Source organism: Pezoporus flaviventris, unplaced genomic scaffold (genome assembly GCF_033815535.1).
Source record: "Pezoporus flaviventris isolate CSIRO_AGI_PZ_B2104156 unplaced genomic scaffold, CSIRO_AGI_Pfla_v1 ptg000006l, whole genome shotgun sequence".
In the NCBI taxonomy this organism is placed as follows: Eukaryota; Metazoa; Chordata; class Aves; order Psittaciformes; family Psittacidae; genus Pezoporus; species Pezoporus flaviventris.
In genome coordinates, this window is record NW_026892554.1 from 13,230,283 (window position 1) to 13,249,952 (window position 19,670).

General features: G+C 43.7%; 3 long non-coding RNA genes across 3 annotated transcripts; 1 reads left to right on the plus strand and 2 right to left on the minus strand.

Annotated features, from left to right (window-relative positions):
• Positions 1–1,153: 1,153 nt before the first annotated feature.
• LOC133265987 (uncharacterized) lies at positions 1,154–4,843 on the plus strand. Its single transcript, XR_009742214.1, has 2 exons — positions 1,154–2,629; positions 4,531–4,843. It is a non-coding gene; the product is annotated as an uncharacterized LOC133265987 (long non-coding RNA).
• On the minus strand, positions 4,004–11,419 carry LOC133265986 (uncharacterized). Its single transcript, XR_009742213.1, has 4 exons — positions 11,065–11,419; positions 10,233–10,361; positions 9,758–9,908; positions 4,004–4,140 (listed from the first exon to the last, which is right to left on the minus strand). It is a non-coding gene; the product is annotated as an uncharacterized LOC133265986 (long non-coding RNA).
• A 6,086-nt stretch (positions 11,420–17,505) lies between these two features.
• LOC133265690 (uncharacterized) lies at positions 17,506–19,554 on the minus strand. Its single transcript, XR_009742081.1, has 3 exons — positions 19,385–19,554; positions 18,728–18,904; positions 17,506–17,609 (listed from the first exon to the last, which is right to left on the minus strand). It is a non-coding gene; the product is annotated as an uncharacterized LOC133265690 (long non-coding RNA).
• Positions 19,555–19,670: the final 116 nt, after the last annotated feature.

Here is a 19,670-nt window from a genome sequence, read left to right on the forward strand (position 1 = left end):
TGCTCACCGGCTCTCGCTCTTCGGCCTGTGCAGCCACAGAGGTGTTCCCGCGCTGACACCCCGTGTCTCCACACGACCGCGTGCTCATCTCTGTAGGGACCTATATATATAGCTGCGTATATAGGCATCCTCTGAGCAGCGATTGAAAGTGTGAACGGCCCGAGCCGCGGGAGTCTGTGCCCCCACCTGCCCAGAGGAGTTGTGAAGGAGGGGAGAAGCCGCCTTTGTGCCCCTGGCCCCAGGGGAGGCCGCCGCCCTGATACCTGCCCCTCACATGCCCACTGCCTGCCCTGCCCAGCAGCCCTGTGCTCGACGCTCACTTTACACCAGTAACAGTTTGTGTGCAAAGACAATGGGGCCATCTGGGCTGTGGTTACAACCGCCTCAATCCAGCAGAAAGGCAAGCGTACCTGAAAGGAGCAGCCTGCGCCATGCCTCGTTCCAAGGCCTGCGTGGCTGCCTGGCAGCTCAGGAGCCAGGGCCACTGAATGTGAGCCTTCTGTGCCTGGAGTCTGCTCTATTTGGTGCAGACACACTGCTAATGCCTCCTCTGGAAATGAACAAGTTGCAGTGGCGACAGGGCTCCCTCCTAAACCAGGGACCCAGATCCATGCGGGCAATAGTGACTGTGGTATCCTAGGCTCCCAACAGTAGAGAACTCACAAGGAGACTGTACCAGGGCCAGGGAAAGCCCCACATACAGCAATAATGCTCTCAGTTGGATGCAGTCAGAAGAGACAGATGAGTTGATACCGACCTCTCTCACTTTAATGTGGTCCTATATTTGGGATATACACAAACACTGCTGCACCTCCAGTCATTACACTGGCAAATCCCTGCCACTGTGATTATTGTTTACAAACTCTTCCATCTTACAGACTGAGCACTACTGGGGACACTCACTCTCTACAAGATGATTTATAAATATGTGTCTTCTGCCGTTTTTATATAGAGAAAATACAGTCAGTCAACTCCCAATCCTTTCTGGTGTGCCAGGAGCCCCACAGATGCTTATACACCTAGGATCCGTGTAGCCTCCCTCTTCTCACAGCTAATCAAGCAGCCACTGAAGATATTGCAGAGAATGTAGAATTCCCAAACAACTCAATTCTACACTGTTCAGCTCATAGGAACTGCACCTATGTCCCATCATTACACTTGGAGGGTGCTTCAGAGAACAAGCTGTCCATTAAACATCTCTCATTTCAGTCATACCCCAAAATACATAGGTAAGTAGGAGGGTATCACATGCAACGCTTTGATATTACACTCATAAGTACATGAGTGTTACTTCTGTTGCTGTGTGACTGCTGTAGATGTGTTTGGTAATTACAGATCTCAGAGCACTCTGCCGGATGCAGTATAATTGCAAATGTGGCAATCCAAAATTATAAAAGGAGGAATTTGACTGAGCAATAAATGCTGTAGATGTATGTATATGTGAAGTTCAGCATGACTACACGGGTCATGATTCAGCCACCTGTCAGATCCTCCTACTGGTTATAGTCATACTAATGAAAAGTCACATCCTTTAGGCCACTAATTGTTGCTGTAAGACATTGCAAATTAGTTTGTAGCTTGCTCTAATATTGGTTTTACAGTCAAAATCAAATCTGCCTTTCTACTGTTTAACTACAGTTGTAGCTATTTAACTGTTATGCCTCATGTAGTATTTTTAATAGTTTGTGAAGTTTTAAGCTCACTTTAAGCATCATTTTTTTTAACATCTCATGAGATATACATAGGCCCAACTTCCATGAAAATGCTCTCTCAAAGCACTTAATGAGCCAAATACTAAGTGCTCAGTTTTCCATTACTTCATAGTTCTTAGGAGTTCAAGAAAATGCCAGATATATTCTGAAAACCATTTACCATTAAAAAAAAAAAAAAAAAAGGAAGTGGAAGTTCTAAGGGATATGATTACAGTAAGCCAAGTCTGGTTTGCAGTCCTACTCTATGTGACCGCACAGGAGATTTAAAGGTCAACTTCCCCTCCAGTCAGATCATTTCTGGACCCAGAGAGCAACGGGTATATCTGAGATACATCCTTCAGGTCCTGCTTCACTTCAGACAACGGATGGTTTCCCTTTTGAGCACATAGATATATAACAGATCAGAAAAAAGCGAAACAGGAAACTAAGAATTATTAGAGAAATCTAATTATACAATATTTTATGTACACTATTAAAGGCAAAGTAAGGGTAAGCATCCCAAACAAATTCTTGGACTTAGTGTGTCTAAAATGTCTAAAAATGGCCTTGAACTCATAACTTTCCTCCCAGTCACCAACCAATGAGCACTGTATGAATAGCCGGAAAAGACATGGCATTGGGGGCTTCAACCATGGGAATTCACTTACACATCCTTGGAGACTTTTTGAGAACAATGACACTACTGAAATGCATTTCTGACCTCAGAAACTGAATATCAGGTTAAAAAGTCTGAAAAGCTTATGGCTGCATTATGCATCACACGAAAGCAGGATTAGCTTAGAACACTAACAGAACTTTAACTGCACCCCCACTGCCAAGTACAGACCAACATGTGCTTCCAGGAGCACCAGCAGGGACAAAATCAGGATTCTGATCAGTTTGTGTCTGGTGGTTGATTAACTTCAGTGCCTAGACAGGTAAGAGCTTTGGCTGCAGCACCCGTGCCATCAAAGCAGCTCTAGCACATGCAGTCTCCAGTGTTGAAAGCCATGAGTTTCAGTGGCAGGCTCTTTCCCAGTGGAAACCGTAGTAGAGCCACTTGCCTCTTTTTCCTGAAATGTGTCAGACCTTTCTTCTCTTACAAACCCTACCCACATGTGAGGCTTGGCTCAAACTGGCCACTAGGTTTAAAATAATCCCTACTCTGGACAGCATGACACATAAACCTTGCTCATGTAGAAATGAAGTTTTTAAACAAAATTAAGATAAACATATGGCTGTGTTTCCTTTCAGAACTTCAGCCCTTTAGGCTTTTGGCACAGTCCCTGTAACCTGGGACAGAGTGTATTTTAGGTCATATCCCCAAAAGTCTTTTCAGCTTCAGCTGTCAAAGAAGTAATGTCTGATGCAGCAGATCAGGATTCCTGTGATTCCTGGAGACAATTACTGCCTGTTAAATGACGTGCTACAACTGCTTTTGACATGGCTGTTGTGATATAAAGCCACCACACTTGGGAGAATATTACAGCCAAAGGATGAGGACAATGAGAAATAGACTAAAAGATACAGTCTGCAATGAAACAAATTTAAAATGTGTTAAAAGAGAAAGTCTGCAAAGAATCAACTGTAATGTAATTGTCCCCAGTAGTAATCACTTTGGAAAGAACTTTAAAGTAGAAACAAATACCACAAGAACTAATAAATCCCTACAAGCTGTCACTGAAACTGAGAGAATAAAACAATGTAATTAAAATATCCGTAGGTTGTAAAAGTTTAGTTTTAGGGGTTATAACCATTTTGCGTTTGGTTTTTAATTTGTCAGTATATGCACATAAGTGGGTCTAGTTGAAGAGAATTCATCATAATCCTTTAAAATACCTATAACCACAGCAGTAAGAATAGCTTGAGAAAATTTTTTTCTGCACTCTTGCCAACTTTCATGTTACCACCATTAACTTCAGCCTCTGAGTATGTGTCTTTAGCCCTATTCATCTTTATTTAGCAGCTAGATTTAAGTATTTTAATACCATCAAACCAAACTGATTCAAAAGTTCATCAAAAACACCCAAACTCCATGCCCCAACCTTACAATTTCCAGGTAACACAGCTCATTATATCATGCCAAGATATCTGAGTGGTATTAAGGCAGTGCTTCCGGCGTTCCACCACTTGCTTTGTTTCATGCTGATCTGAGAGGCAAGAAGACTTTGGTGGTGGGAGCCACAGAGGAGGTTTTGTTCTCTGTTCATCTCCAATTCCTCCACAGAGCTTCTCACCAGCATAATTTTGAACAGCCTTTAAGCCTCTCTGTTACATTTGGGACTTGCCTCAGGATCAAAGAGAGGAAAGTAAATTAATCTCATCTTTTTGTTTTGAGTCCCCAAGCACAGACTGTCATATGAAAGTCTGGCAAGATGGGAAAAATAACAGTAGAAACAGCAGGATTTTAGTTTTCTTTCTTTGAAATGCACAAGCCATGGTCCTGGAGCTAAATATTTTGAAGAGAGTAAATACACATAATGTAAATCAACAGGTGTTAGACCCTTGTGTTTGCTAACTTACAGGGATTTATCTTTTTATGCAGCTCCTACCAAACCCCTCTATTGCTAAATTTCACTACTAATTGGCCTTAAAAGTAAAAACTATATAGCTATTGTCATGTGCTTACTTTCTAAATCCACTTTTTGAAATTAGTAAAACAACATCCCCTCCATGTGTGCTCTCAAATTGCTTTATGTTCCAAATAGTACTTTCTCACTGGCGACACAGCCAAGACTAAGTTGAGAGGGAATTATGAGAACAGTAGAAAGTTTATCTTCCTCACCAGAAATAATTTCCTGTATTCGACACTTTGTTGCTAAACCTTGTTTACATACAGGAGATTCCTTTAGTTGAAAGCAACCGGGCCCCTGTCCTGTGCTCCTGCTCAAGTTCCCTGGGTCACATGGAATGGCTTGTGCCTTCTCCACTATTCTGGCAGCAGCAACAGGAGCTTAGCACCTCTCAGGGTGGAACCTCTTCTTTGCTACTCTTCCAGAGACTGAGGTCTAGCAGTCAGGCCTTCTTGCCAACAGAAATTAAGCCTATCCTACATTTCCACAATTTGCTTTGGAAACAGTAACTTGTATGAATCCCTGTTTGGAGCAACTCTTAAAATGACGTTTCATAAACCTTGTATACTTCTTTAGTAACCAATCTGTGATGTGTAATTAGATGCCAGTTCCAAAAGAGAACAGTGCTGTCTCATCTGAAGTGGTGGCTGGTGGTAATGAATATAGAATTATGAAAATAGACACATAAAGGTTCTGCTTTACAAGAAGAATAACCACCTGCTTTCTATAAATGCCAATCTAAGAAGATACCTACTCAGTAAGATCACAACTGTTAAGTTTTGTTGCATCAACACCTGACTAATCAGACAATAATGCACTAAAAAGTAAACTATCTACTTGCGAATAGATCACTAATTTCTGAAAGAGAGAAATTATTCTCTTTTACATATAAGATCTTTTCTTTGGCTGTAATATTCATTCCAGACTGGAAGCAGTTTTGGTTGGGTTTTTTTTTCAGTATCTTTTCAAGGGGATTGTGCAGGTTCACTGATGAATGCTAACATTACACAATGTTTACCCAGTACTAAGCTTGATGGAAACATTAATCAGAAAATATATAGGTTTACAGATTATAATGGAAGGTTTTGTAGCAACAGCAAGCCCTGGCATTCCCTGAACAGAAGCTAGAGATGTATGTTTGCCAAGAGAAACAGCAAGATGTGGCCAACAGTAGAAGGCTTTGAGAAAATAGAAACACAAGAACTGTTTCCAGTCTAGGTCATCTCTCGCCGCTCAGCACTCTCAGTTTACTTTTGAGCAGGTATATCCAGAAGCTGTACCCCAATTACTCATTGCAGTGATCCAACAGGAATCCAAGCACCCCTTTTATATTATTTCTGTTAATTTCATTGGAAAGAGAGCGCATAACACTTGGAAAGATGTTTAGAGTTTTGCAATGCTGTTTTGCTATTGCCAGTGGTTTGATCTATCATGCAATAATTGCCAACACAGTTCTGTGCAACTAATTGCACTGAATTAATTGCTGGTGTAACTCCATCTGGTAGGAGTTCGTGAAGTTCAACTTCTGATGCCTCCGCCAGCCCTGTTTACTTTCCCTATCACAGCAGCTGGGTCATAGTTTAGCACTGTACCAACAAGTTGGTGGCACATCGCAGCCAGCTCCTCCCAGCTCGGGCAGCTCTCATTTAAGGCAGGACTCAACATCCAGAGCCTTTGCCCACACATACTTCCACTGCTACTGGCTGCTCATATGAAGTTTGTACCACAACCACCTTTTGCCCAGTTTTCCTACATGGCTGTCTGCAGATTTGCCATCCTGTCCAGCCTCTCAGGCAGATCTTCAGACTTCTCAGTTTCAGGCAGTGCTTATCTTCTGTCACATTAGCACACATTTCACAGAAGAGTCCAGCATGTCTTTTCATACAATTCATACAGTCCACCACTTCCACAGGTAAAGCAGAGCCAGCATCCTTCCAAAGGGCCATCTTGTAAATCTCACCTTGCAAGTATAGCTGTTGCACCTCAGAGAACTGACACAGTGAGCACATTCACAACACATTAGAGAATTACTACAGCCACACTGCCACGTGTATTGAAATTACACACAACTTTCCACAGGCACTGTAGATGAAAAGGATAATTCATTTATGTAGAGAAGTGATTACTTTGCTGGAACAAGTCGTCCTGCCTATAGTTCCACCCAGGCTAAATTAATACCACAGCTCCTACTACACTTATGAGAGAGTAGGGCAGGAGAGTAGCACGTTAAATACAGGGCAATGCTTAATGTAACCACATGCATGGTTTACAAGAGAAGTTACGTATCATTTACTAAAGCAGTGAGTTGGGGTTTATTAGGTAAATGCCAGAGCTATTGCAAAACTGCAGTGGCCTTGTTCTAAACATTTTAATTGCATAGTTGTTAGCCAAAGCCCTTCTAATACATTGATGGCCATTTAGTGACATATAGTACGTATTAATAGTAAAAATGGAAATAGCACTGAACAGAATGGGTTGCACATAGTCATCAGGACTGATTTTTCAATACAGAAATATGAAAATTACCCAGATTCAGGTTTCATTGGTGCCCAACTTTTGCTCTTTTTTTACCTTTTTTAGACTAAAAAAGTATTCCCTAAAATTTCACTCATTAGCTGCTGTCCTGTAATTGTATAGTCCATAGTGAAGAATGCCGTGGCTTACCTCACTTGTTGGCAGGGTCACTAATAGCAGTCCTGGGCCCAGCTCCACTCTCTTCATACACCAAAATTCCCCAGAGAAAGACCCAGCCTACATGTCTCACCCCAAGCATAGTGTTTGTAAGCTTTACTGTACCTAAACCAAAACAATTTCTTTTCAGGACCCTGGCATTCTCTAAAAGTGAGAGCATAATAGCAACTAGAGAAAAAAAAAAAAAAAAAAAAAAGAGAGAGAATTAAAAGCTGAGCACTGAATGGCCTGATTGTACTTCACTGTGTAAAAATTATAAATGAAAAAATATCCATGCCTGGCAAATGCCATCAGTGGTGAAATCCTTGGCCCATATACAAAGGTCAACTTCCCTTCATACAGAGGGAGGTAGGATTTCAATTCAGGCTATATTGGGTAGTGCTTTCTTTGCTACTCTCACACCAGATCAATTGTAATTGTAATCCTATGGTTGATTTATTCTTGTGTTGTATAACATTTGAAGGGGAAGGGAAGCTGACATTTGTTCAAGGGTCGGGTCTCAAACAAAGGTAATAAAGTACAGTATGTACACTAAAAAATAGAAATTGCAGTAAGTTATGAAATAGCTTATCTTTGAATGTCAATTAAAACTTGAAAGTTAGAGAGATCACTGTACATATTTATAGCAACATCAATCTTTACTTAATTAGGTTAGGTATCTTTTTTAAACTAGTGATACAGTTAGAACATTGTAGCTGTATCTGCGCTTATATTGCTTTTGGCTCCTTCTGGATTTCTTGGTTAATTTATTTTCCTTTTAAGTTGTTTAACTGAGTTCTTTTCTTTGCACAAAACATAAGCAACTTCACTGTCTGGAAGACACAGAGCCCAATTGTTCTCCTGCTTACACCAGTGCAAATCAGCAGTGATTCCACCATTCTATAGAATTACATCAATATAAAGCTGACGTCGTGAGATAGCTATCAAAGCCCTTGTTTCAAAGTTAATTGTTTTTGCTTAAAAAAAAAAAAAAAAGAAAGATGAGTACAGAACACATTTGTTCTCCTTCTCAACTGAAATGTCAAAGAAGCGCTGCAGTTTGGCATCCAATCTGTGTGGGATTTGCACACACAGATCACATTTCAAAAACAGGGCCTAGTCACAACCCATCATGCTAAGAGGCCATTTCCTTGATCCGATTTTAAGGAATGGGAGGGTTTTCCCCCTGTTTATTTGCTGCCACTGAGATGACTTTTTCCACTGTCCAGAGCCAGTAGCAAACTGTCCTCAGCTGTCAGCAATAAAGCTCCAGCAAGAAATACATGGCCCATTTAAGGCCATTCCTCACTTTTGCTTCACCAAGACAATCACTTTGCACATTTAATGCTTTCAGATTTTTCCTTGGCAAATGAAACATCCATCATACCAAGACTTTCAATCCTTTTTTGTTTGTTTGTTGTTTTTTTTTCCTTTTTCCTCCCTTCTCTAAATAAACAGATAAATTGCTTGTGAAAGGGACTGAGTTGGGAGCAGGGAAGAGGATACATTCACAGAGCTCCTCTGCTCTGAACTGCCTTAGGAGGCAGCATCCTTAGGGTTACTCTAACTTATGGCAGATACCTTCCTGCCATAAACTGCATGAAGTCATTTCATCTGCTTCCTCCATGGATCTGGTCACTGTAGCACTGATTCTTCATCACTGCTTTGTTATGAATCTTCTGCATTCACCTCCCTTATGTCTGAAAAACTGGAAGCCAGCTGCTCATTGCAATGGAAACTTGCCCTGGTGACAGCCATCCGTTGCCAAAGTGCAGTCAGTCATGCACAGCAGAGGTGAGCCAGGCTTGCATGGACACAGTGGCAGCTCAGCACTGAAGTTGCTGCCAGAGCATCTGTGAACCCTACCACCACCACCACTCACGTTATGCCACGTACTCACTGGCTGCTACCTGGCTGCTCCTGTTCCCATTTCCCTCTGCAGGTTTCAAGCACTGTTCCTTGTTTGCACTGCAGAACTTCCCCTTCTGATAACAGTCTCCTCCAGCTGAACAATAGGCACCCAAAAGCTTTACCTGGCAGCATTTCCAGGTGGTTGTATAACATTGGATCAACAATACTTGTACAGCATTAGCAGGGATTAAACCCGCGCTCCTTACACAAGCCAGAGCCACACGTTTTAATTGACATAACCTGCCCCTCCCTCAAACAACTTTCATCAGAAAGTTCAAATTCAGTGATTTAGAAATTACATTCAAATTGAGGTGTTGGCCTTTTTTGCATCATTACTCAAACACCAAAAGCACCATGGGTGCTTTTTTATGTATGTATTATCTAGCAAAGCAGTACCCTGAAAATTATTTCTAAAATAAAGTACTTGAGCTGCCACAGCATGCACAGAACCTACAGTTTATGTCGAAGAGAAAACCCAAAGATTCCCTCATGCTTCTCTGGGATGAGTGAATATATATTTTCAGTAGTTACAAAGAGCAAAATGGGCATCGCATTAGAAACAAGGGGAAAACACACTAAGTAATAGATCATAGAACAACAGAATGATTTGGGTTGGAAAGGACATTAAAGCTCATCCAGTTCCAACCGCCTGCCATGGGCAGGGGCACATTCCACTAGACCTGATTTCTCCAACCTGGCTTTGAACACTGCCAGGAATGGGCCAGCCATAGCTTCACTGTGCCAGTGCCTCACTGCCCTCATAGTAAATAATTTCTTCCCAATATCTAGTCTAAATCTACCTCTTTCAGTTTAAAGCCATTACCACTTGACCCTCAAATCCAGGGTCCTCACTGATCCCCCACGCTCTGTCCTTACCCACAGCTGCTAGGAACTGCCAAGGGCAGCACTGACCTCCCAGCTGTGGAGTTGGAGAATCCTGGGTATGCAGGTGTGCATTTCTTCTCTCTTTCAATGGAAGTTAAACAGCATTTCCTCCTCCTAAAGTATTTGTGCGAAACTCCCAGGCCATGTACCGTGTCAGCTATCATAAAACCAAACTTATCTGAACTAAAGAAAAATCATGGGGGGAGTAGAAACTGAACACCTGCCTAGCACACATAGAAACTGTAGCTCTACATGAGGATGATGGACATGTAGTTTGATTATAAACTTCCTCCACCAATAGCCAGAGCAGATGGTGGGGACTCGTATCCCAACTGACACCTTCCCCTTTGCCCCAGGACAGCCCTGGGGGGTGACAAACAGCGTTGTCAGGACGTTAAGGTTTCATGCCAGGGGTCTTCAAGGAGGCTGAACCCCCAGAGGAGATTGCCAGAAGTGGAACACTGGCTGCTTTATTCACAGGAGTGAGAAAGGCAGTATTTACCTACTGAAATAGTTGTAGTTTAATTATTTCTTTTTCATGGCACTTAGAGTCTCTGTTGAATAATGACGATCCATTGTGTGCCACTTGCAGCAGGCACAGAGGAGGAAACGTTTCCATAGAGGTTGTATCCTGGAAAGGCAGGGCAGAAACATATACAGGGAGGGGAGCTGCAATGTTCATACTTTAAAAAAATAATACTAATTAAAAAAAACCCCACTCATTATTCACTATTTGTCATGTAGTCAAGAAATTTATTAAAACTCATTTCCATCCTGATCATACTGCAAACGAAATACACAGTGAATGTTAAAAATAAATGAGTAGCTGTGATTCTTGGTGTTTGCGATGTGGTAGAGTAAGTATCATTTGTCATTGCAAGAAGACAAAAATAAGAAAAACCATTAAGGTCAGTCAGAATACAGAGTGCAGAAATATAGGCAGGAAATGAGGGTTCACAGTAACCACTGGTGAGGAGCTTCACATTTTTAGTCAATTGGTTATTTTAATCTGAGGAGATAGTTTGCAGCTACACTCACTCACTTTTGGCAAAGGAGCAGTCATTACAGTGCACTTGTATTTCAATGCATGAAAAGACAGGGTATTAAACATGTCTAAAATGCCAGTGAACCTTAGGGAAAATGTGTGTTGCTTGGGATACTCTGTCCTCAACAGTATTTTCAACATGGATAAATGCAGAATCACAATTAGAAAGTTGTTTTAAATTATATTGTGGATTTTCAAAAAACAAAGAAAACAACTAAAAAATCCACCTCACCCCCCACCCCAAACCCCACCAACCAAAAAAAAAACCCCAAAACAACCCTGTCACAACCTTTCCCATGCTGGCTGCACTCGCAACCCTCTCCTTGGCAGCAGTTCCATTGACTTCACTTAACTCCAGCTGCCTCTGAGGTCGGTTCCAGGTTCTTTTCAATCCAGTTAGGAAAATCTGAAATACAAGTGTTGCAGTACAGTTTGCTAACTTGTAAAAGACCAGAAAATCTGAAAAATTAATAGCAAAGGCTATAAAAAAGAATGAGGAATAAAAAATACATTACTGGAGAAACAGCCCTTTTCCCTTTGATGCTCTGAGTTCAAACACATGCACGCTTTTGCGTTAAAACCCATTAAACCCACTGCCTTTTCCACCTTTTCAGATTCGGATTTGTCATCAGGTGTTTACACATTACTTGAAGCACAAGCCTTCTAAACGGCCTCTTTTGGTTTATATATATTATCTGCTTCTGCTGTCAGCCAGAGGGAGATGTATCACCAGCAGGATAATCTATAAAACTAAGTGCTGTCTTGCCAAGGAGTGTAGAATAATATTCTGATTTTTATAGCACCTTTTCTCTTAGGCCCACAAGGCACTTTACAAGTAAGATTGAATTAAGCTTGTCAGCACCCTGTATGGGAAGTAAATATTTCTTTCTCTATGTTGGAGAAGAGAAACTGAGGCATTAAGTCCCAAACAAAACATTTAGCTGCGTGCTTTCAAGCTCTTTAAACTTCTCACATGATTTAATTAAGCACATACTCAAGTGTTCTGCTGGAATAGTGCCTAAGAAAGATGCTGTAACTACACTGCCAATTTAGGCTGCAGCTGGGAAAACACCACAGGTTCCCCACCACTCACACTTTAACAACAAAGACTGGTTTTTGTATGCTGTTTTCCCTAAAAATAAGGTCACATCTTCAAGTCTCACCTGTGTGGTGTGTTGTCACCTGAGCCTGGATGAGTTGTGGAAGGTAATGTGCCAGCAGGAAATGTGGTTTGCAGGGCTGTGCAGGACACCAAACCTTTGTGACTGCTGCTTGTCAGTGTGCTGCAATGGGGAAGTGTGGCTTACTGTTGGCTTACTCTTGGACAGTTTGGTGTTCAGAGTGCCAGGCTGCACTGTTTTGATTAAGCACATTGATATGAGATGCTTGAACACGTCAGCATACAGTGGTATTTCTGGTCTGTGAACATTTTTGATGATTCAGGTTTCTGTCTCTGGTTAAAACCCCGTGCAGCAGGACGCTGAACAGAGCTCAGCTCTGTTTAGATCTAATCACAGCCCTGCCACGACATCCTACCACAGCTCAGAGGCAGCTATCATGTCTCAAACCTGCTCTTTGGTGTCTTTCTTCAATCCTGTTTTTCCCAGGTCTGCCTAGCTTACCTCTCATCACACTGATGTGCCTTTCCATCTCCAGTTTGGCTGTTGAAAGTTCAAATGGGCTCTTGGGGTTTAGTTAGGGCTGGTACTCTGAGACAGAGGGCTTGTGGCAGCTGCTCCATACCTAACCACACAGCACTTCCGGGCTGAAATCCTTACAAAACTGGCAGTAAACTTACATCCAAGTATCACGTGTGTCCTATTTGCTCCCTCTTTCCTAAGGGTAGGCTTCCAGCATAACACTGCTTTCCTAGAAATACCTAGAAACATCTGCCCAAGCCGGGGCTTTATTCTGCTGGCACACATGAGGCTGCCCCAGCCCCAAAGCGTCGCCTGTCTGTGATGCACCTCATGAAGGACCTGCACTCCCCCAGTAGTGCCTTCCTGGATCAGAGACAATATTTTTCTTGCAGGGCATGGTGAGGCTACAACAAACAATGTGAAAGAAACATCCAGGTTCCCAAATGAACGCTAAGCTTCGGAAAAAGGGACTGAATGCTAATGTGATGTCAGCAGAGGATTACATGAGCACATGCCCCTGAATATGAGATAAACCTCATGTTCAGGAGCATGATGATGAGGGAGCCTATCCCTAGATGAAAGCTGAGGGTCCCCTCAGCATTTCAGATGCTGTCATTCTATTTTTCATCACACCAATGACCACAGTAACAGCCAAATAAACTTTTCTATCCCTTATTGCATGTGGGTTCTTGCAATTTAGTGTTTGTCAAGTGAGGTGCAATGTAGAAGAAAAAAAGTGAAGCTTAGGAGAGGAGCAACTTAGAGCCTTCTAATGTGTAGTGCTATGAAAAAGCAGGGCTGTATAACTCTTCAGGGATTTTAAATCTTTTTTTAATACATATCCTCATACTGATGACCCCACATAAGCAAGCCTGACACCAAAGCAACCCTTTCAAATTAATACATACATAATATGTCGTTACTAACATTGTATATACTCTAATTAAAAAGATAAGGAACATATAATTTGTCAGTTGTGGATGACACTTTTCATGAGCTGATTGCCATAGGCAGACCTCCTTTAGAAGTGAGTGGAGCTGAAAGAGCCACCAATACCCAGCTGATAGAAAGCCCACTGAAGTTAGTTGGAATTGAGCCTGATTAGTGGCAGTCAATGTTGCCACTAATTTCCCCCTCCAGAGGTGCAGGCAAACTCCACCAGCTTGAGAAAACTGTAACTAAATCCAAATATTAACACCAGGAAGTAAACCCTCAAACCTCACAACATTAATTTTCAATGAAAAAGAGCTACAGGTGATGGTATTTAGAATGTTTTATGTGCTTGCTGGTTCTGAAGTTTTTAGTGCTTACCATCATGAGATTTCTTCTGATTTTCACAATAAGCACAAGAGATTGAAGCATCCTCCCAAGTGAAAGTACAGTTCTACTTGTGCACTTCTAGCTGGTGAGGCTTTAGGGAAAGGTTAATTTTGTGAGACTTCTGAATAGAAATAGAATATAGGCTCATTGTTAGGGATATAAACTCATTGCAAAGTTTCCATATCTGGATCAGAGGAGTTTGGATCATACCAGGTATTACTAAGAGGAGCCTGATAAAACATCCGATCCACATCCAACCCTTTTTCCAAGCTCTCTGGCAGAGCTGGGGCTGTGGCTACAGCCCATCCCTTGCATCTTACACTTGAGATTCAGTGCCTATTTGAGCCACTCACAGGGAGATGCTGCCCCAGCTCCACTCCCGGCCCCGCACAGCCATCTCCTTCACACATCCCTTTGCCTTCCCAGGAGGAGCTGGTGGCAGGCTGGGAAGTAAGGCTGGTAGATGGACCTGCTCCCAAGCCAGGGGTCAGCTTCACCCTCCAGGGCAGCTGTTGGGCTGTCATCACATTTTGCATCCCTAAGCATAGAAACCTTTTCTATTTGGAAAGCATCTCACATCTCCTCACTACTCTGAATATTTGTGCTTCCCCAGGCACCTTTGCTGTTTCTATCTCCATTGTTACATGCACATCATCTGCATGTTCCTATCCAAAACAAATATGCAAAGTCTTCCAGTACCTTTGCAAAGCCACCCAACCAAAGGGGCCAGTTCTGCACAAAAAGGGATGATGAAGGTTTTTCCTTCTTGTGTAAGGGAACACTTCAAACCACATTTTTCCTTTGGGCTTTCATCCAGAGTATTTCCCAAGAAGATTACTTATCTTGTTTATTCACTCTGGGACTCCAGTGATCCAGACAAGTTGGATAACAGGAGAAATCAGTTCTGCTGGTAACTCCACACTCCCTTACCACAGTGTGTAATTCTCCAAGGACAACAGGACAGATCACCAGAAACCACTTGTACATGAAACAGTTCAAGCCTGGCTCTCAGAGGAGGTTCTGAGGAGGCCCCTAGGTTGTGGGTTGTGATGCCCTGAAGATGAACCATGGGTTTGGGGTGGCAACTCCATATACTTTTCAGCATGACACTAACCTCCATGTGCATTACTTGGGGCCACACTCTTCTGCAAAACTCCAGATACTTTCACTTTGTATATCCTCATATACTCCATGGATCAGGGGTGTACTGGGCAGGGCAATACAGGCAGCTCTGTGAAGGGTTTCCCCAAAGCACCTGAGCCATGTGCTCCCTAAGGTGCCTGCCCATTCCCAGCATGGCTGGGCTGTGTCAGGGTCTCGCCCTTTCCAGGCTGCCGAGCTGAACAGCAGAAACGGCTGGTGCTTTCCAATGTGAATCACAACGGCTCATTTGCTATTTTCAGTGACTGCTAAGAATATGACAAATTTTCTCTTATTCTGGTGAATCCAGCAACCACACAGTTTTTCACTACCATAAACAGTAATGTCCAATCCAGGATTTAAATTAGATCCAGGAAACCTCTGCTGGCTTTTCCTGTATAAAAGAGGGCTTTTAAAATAAAAAAGCAGTTCGAATGTGGCTTTAGAGTCCCAAACTGCAGCCCTGGGTCTGTCATAAGGAGAAGTGTCAAATATCACAGATGTTTGTTTAAAAAGAAATTACTAAAGCAACTGTTATTTTAGAAATATACTTGCACATTTTATAAAGAGTCAGAGGTCAAAACACAGACAAACGGGGATCTTCATGGAGCCAGGGTTTCTCCCAGAGGGCTGTAACTAAAGGGTTGCAGCGAGGCAGGAGACGGGTGCTCTGGGCTGCAGGCAGAGCTCTGCCCCTGCTTGCCTCAGGTGCCACCCAAAGGAACAGCAGAGGATTGAGAAGGGCCAGGGGGATTGAAAATACAGGTGGATGGTTTTGCCACTGGTTAAAGCTCATGCTCACCCATTTGGTATGAGCCCTTCACGTGACATAATTTGGAGAGGCATCCCTCAGCAGATTTTGATCCATACACTGCAATGAGGCTGGGAGGTGCAATGGATATGCAGCACTCTGGCAGTACTATCCGTCAGTCTCAAGGCTTGAGGCCTTGGTCTTCCCTTGACACCCTGGGATGCTGCCCAGTGTGTGACACACTGGGATGCTGTTTCTGTTCATTCTTTCTGGCACACTTAGGAGTGCACTGAGCTGCTGAGGTAGCTAAACTCTGAATTGGCACAGAAAAGCTCCCCAGATCCACATGGACAATGTCTCCAGAAGGCTGAAGGAGAGGAGGACCGAGCAGGTAACCTGTGACAAACCAAAGGTCTTTGATAACCAACAGAGGCACCTCCCTCCTACCTGCTAGGGGCAGGACCGCTCCCAGGGCTGAGCCCACATCCTTCTCTGTCCCTGCAGTCCAGGCAGACAAGGTTGAAAGGAGCAGGCAAGGCAACACTGAGGGCATCCTGGCTGCAGAGGACATGGAAGAGCATGAAGAGATCACACAGCAGAAATGGCCCTGCACACATCAGAGTTGGAGGGAAGAAAAGGTACTTGGTGTAAGCCCCATGGATTTGCCCAGAGAATGCAGCAGCAAAGCTGCAGCTGCTGTCAGAGTTAAAAACCCAGAGCTAGGAGAAGAACAGTTGTGGCAATGGAAGATCTTACACACAGTAGGATGTTTATGTGTAAGTATGCCATAATCTGTAAATCTTCATATATGTAAATCCCTGATTACACATGGAAAGAAGTCCATCTGGGAGAAAAGATTTAGGAACTGCTACTAGTGATGTATTAGATGTCAGAGCTCACTTGGTGGTATCTGGGAGAAGGATTGGCATTAGTATGTAGCAGTGGTGAGCTGGAGTGGATGCACATCAAGCATCTAGCAAGAGCTTCCTCTGCAAAGCTGTCACACCAGCACTCAAAAAAATCAAATGGTTTTCTCCCAAGTTTAATAAGGGAGAGACTGTGAAAATAGTCCATGGAGTGCCAGCAATGAGTGTGGCTGCAGCCAGCTTGGGAAAGGAAGGCTAGGGAATGAGAGTCTAACCTTACTGCTTCACCAAGAGCTATGCAGGAGTGAATAGGGACTAACACAGGACCAAGAAACAGTATGGACCAGGCAGGCAGAACTGACCTCACAGCCTGTATGAAGTGCAAACCACTTGTGGGGACAGTCTTATTTGGCATCTGACTTTGTCCAGCTGGGTAGGAGACAGCCATGGGGGAACAGGTCTGTTCCGGTGGATGGCTGCTACTGCTTCCTCTTCCTTTCAATACTTGATTTCTTTCTGTTGGTGATGCATTAACATTTTCCTCAGAGGAAAACTATGAGGTGGTCAGTGAGCTGGGGAGCCTTCAGGACTTCTCCTTCCCACTATACTGACAAGGTCCCTCACAGTTCACTGGGCAAAAAGTCTGCTTTGCCTAAATAGTTGCTTCCTTATCCCTAACTTGGAAAACTGGGGACTTGTGCACACTTCCACTTGCCAAACCTGAGCCTGAAATAATACTGCAGCTTGTTTTGGCTGCTTTCATGTTCCTGCAAATGGTTTAATATTTTGCCAATGCAGTAAATCAGAAAACCTTCATCTGAACCCGTGCTCACCTGGCAGCAGCACTTGTTCGCATTCTTAGACATTTGCAAACCAATGACTGGCTTGTAACATTTTTCCAATACACTCTTGGATATTTTAATTACTTTCTTTGATGCTAAAATTGTTTTACCAGTGATTGGGAAAGCAGAATTGAGCAACAGTACCCAAAAATCTATATTAAAATAGCAAACTACCTTGTAGTCTCTAAAGCACTTGGAACCAATCTAAGATTTTTGGAGCCTGTGTAGCAGCATGTGCTAGTTCCTATGTGGAATTTCCATAGTTCCTCAATTACCTGGAAAAAGCAGCCATTTTAATCAAAACCCTAAGGGTAGATGAAATCAGGAGAAAACACGAGCTTTATTGCAATGGATATTGACTGTAACTCATTAAGATGTTAAGGTATTGACATCCCATTTGATGAGAAAAATGTCTGATAGGGAGTGTACATAACTGTGTTAGGGAGAATGCTGGTATCAACACATCATAATGAGTAACTAATGATGTCTGTGGCCTAACGAGGTGATTAAAGCAGTATCCTTTGATCTATGTCACTGGCTTGATTTAATGCCATGCCAAGATTGAATCTCTGCACACCGCTGGGGAGATTCAAGTAATTTGAGTAATTCACTGGCCTTGTCCCCGCATCGCTGGGGACATCTGCGATGAGCACGGTTGCTTCTGTAGCCAAGTCACCCCAGGCAGCACATGCTGCCAGGGGAGAGGCGGCTGCTCCCTGCTTGCCCGCAGCCCTTTGCAGGAGTCACCGCTTCAGGGCAGGGGGCTCATGCAGCGTCCAGCCATTGGCCTTCCTTTTGCCTTACAGTCCCTGCTCCTCACAGACCAACCACTGGCAAATTTGGAAAGGATGCTTTGCTACCTTTTGCTACCTGTGCCAGGCACAGCAGGGGTGAGTTACAGTACTCTAAGCCATAGGACTTTGTGCCCAGCACATGTTCAAATCACCATCCTTGTCCACCAAAAGAAAAACTTAAGTGCAGTTCTATGAGTTGGCAAGAGGATTGCCAGGAGCCCAAACCTGCAAGTGACATCAGAGATGCAGAACCTTTACCCATGGTCACAAAGTGATGTAGCTTGGCTACTCACTGCCAGCTTAGATCCTGCTTCTATTTTCAAACACCTGAAAACCTTTTCACCCTTACAGGGAAGGACTCATTAACCTTCTCATACACCTTACAGCAGCTCTTTTCAAGCAGCCTTGCCTACCTGTGCAGACAAATCTGGGCTAAGCAGTGTTGCTCTGGGGACACAGCTGCTAAGTTTTGGGCTGTGCTTTGTTCATAAGGATACCAGAACAAAAGAGTAGCCACCATCGGTCAGACTAAAGGTCCTTCTGTGTGACCAGAGGGACAACATTGGGTGCCCAGCACAAAGCACACAGCAACAGCTCACCTCTGTACTCTTCCTGCTGCCAGCCCTTTTGAGTTGCTGTCCTGAGCTTCATGTGATTTATGTGTCCGTAGCCACTGTGGAGTTCATTCACATGAGACATTTATATTTTGCATTGCAGTAGTTCTTCCTAATGAAGCTGATAACAAGGATTAATTCTTCCTCCCGATTATCTTTAACCTAAAGTGATTGTTAGTACCAAAAGCATAACTGAGAATCAAACTCCAGACACCTCCCTTGCACAGGAGATTATTTTGCTTGATGAACAAGCAGGTTTTTACAAAAGGCTTTTTCCTGTACATCAGTAACAGTACCCGGCTCCCAGACACACGGGTGCGGTATTGCTGTCTCCATCCTGCAGTGACTGTCGCCCAGGGAGAACAGCAGCCCAGCTGCCCACCCAGGCACTGGGTGCTCTGCAGCTCCTCTTCCCACACCGGTGCCCCAGTGGGGAGAAAACTGCTCAAGGCTTGTCCCGGCACAGCCCTGGCCTTCGGGCAGCCCCAGCAGAGCCATCCCTTGTCCTGGTACCTGCCGGGAGCCCCCTCCCCACAGGGGTGTTCCCTGCTGTGGCTCCCATTCCCGCAGGCAGCACCTCCCTCCTCCACCCCCCCGCCTGCCCCATTGGCCTTCCTCCTACTTTAGGCTTTTAGCACTTACTGTTAATTTATAACGTTGACAGCGGCACTGGTCCATTCACACAGGGCACCTGAGCCACCGCCCTGCACATCCAAACACAGAGCCCTGAACAGCTTAACTCCGAGCACAAAGCAGCCCATATTTCCCTCCAAATATGCCAGCCCTGCTTCCTGAGGGGGCCACAGCCCATCCCTGGCAGCTTTATTGGCCTGGGTTGATCACCTGCAAATGGGCTGCAGCTGATGCATCACCCTGTGCTGCCACCACGATGGGCCTTATGCCACCTAAGTGGGTGAAGAAGCACCCA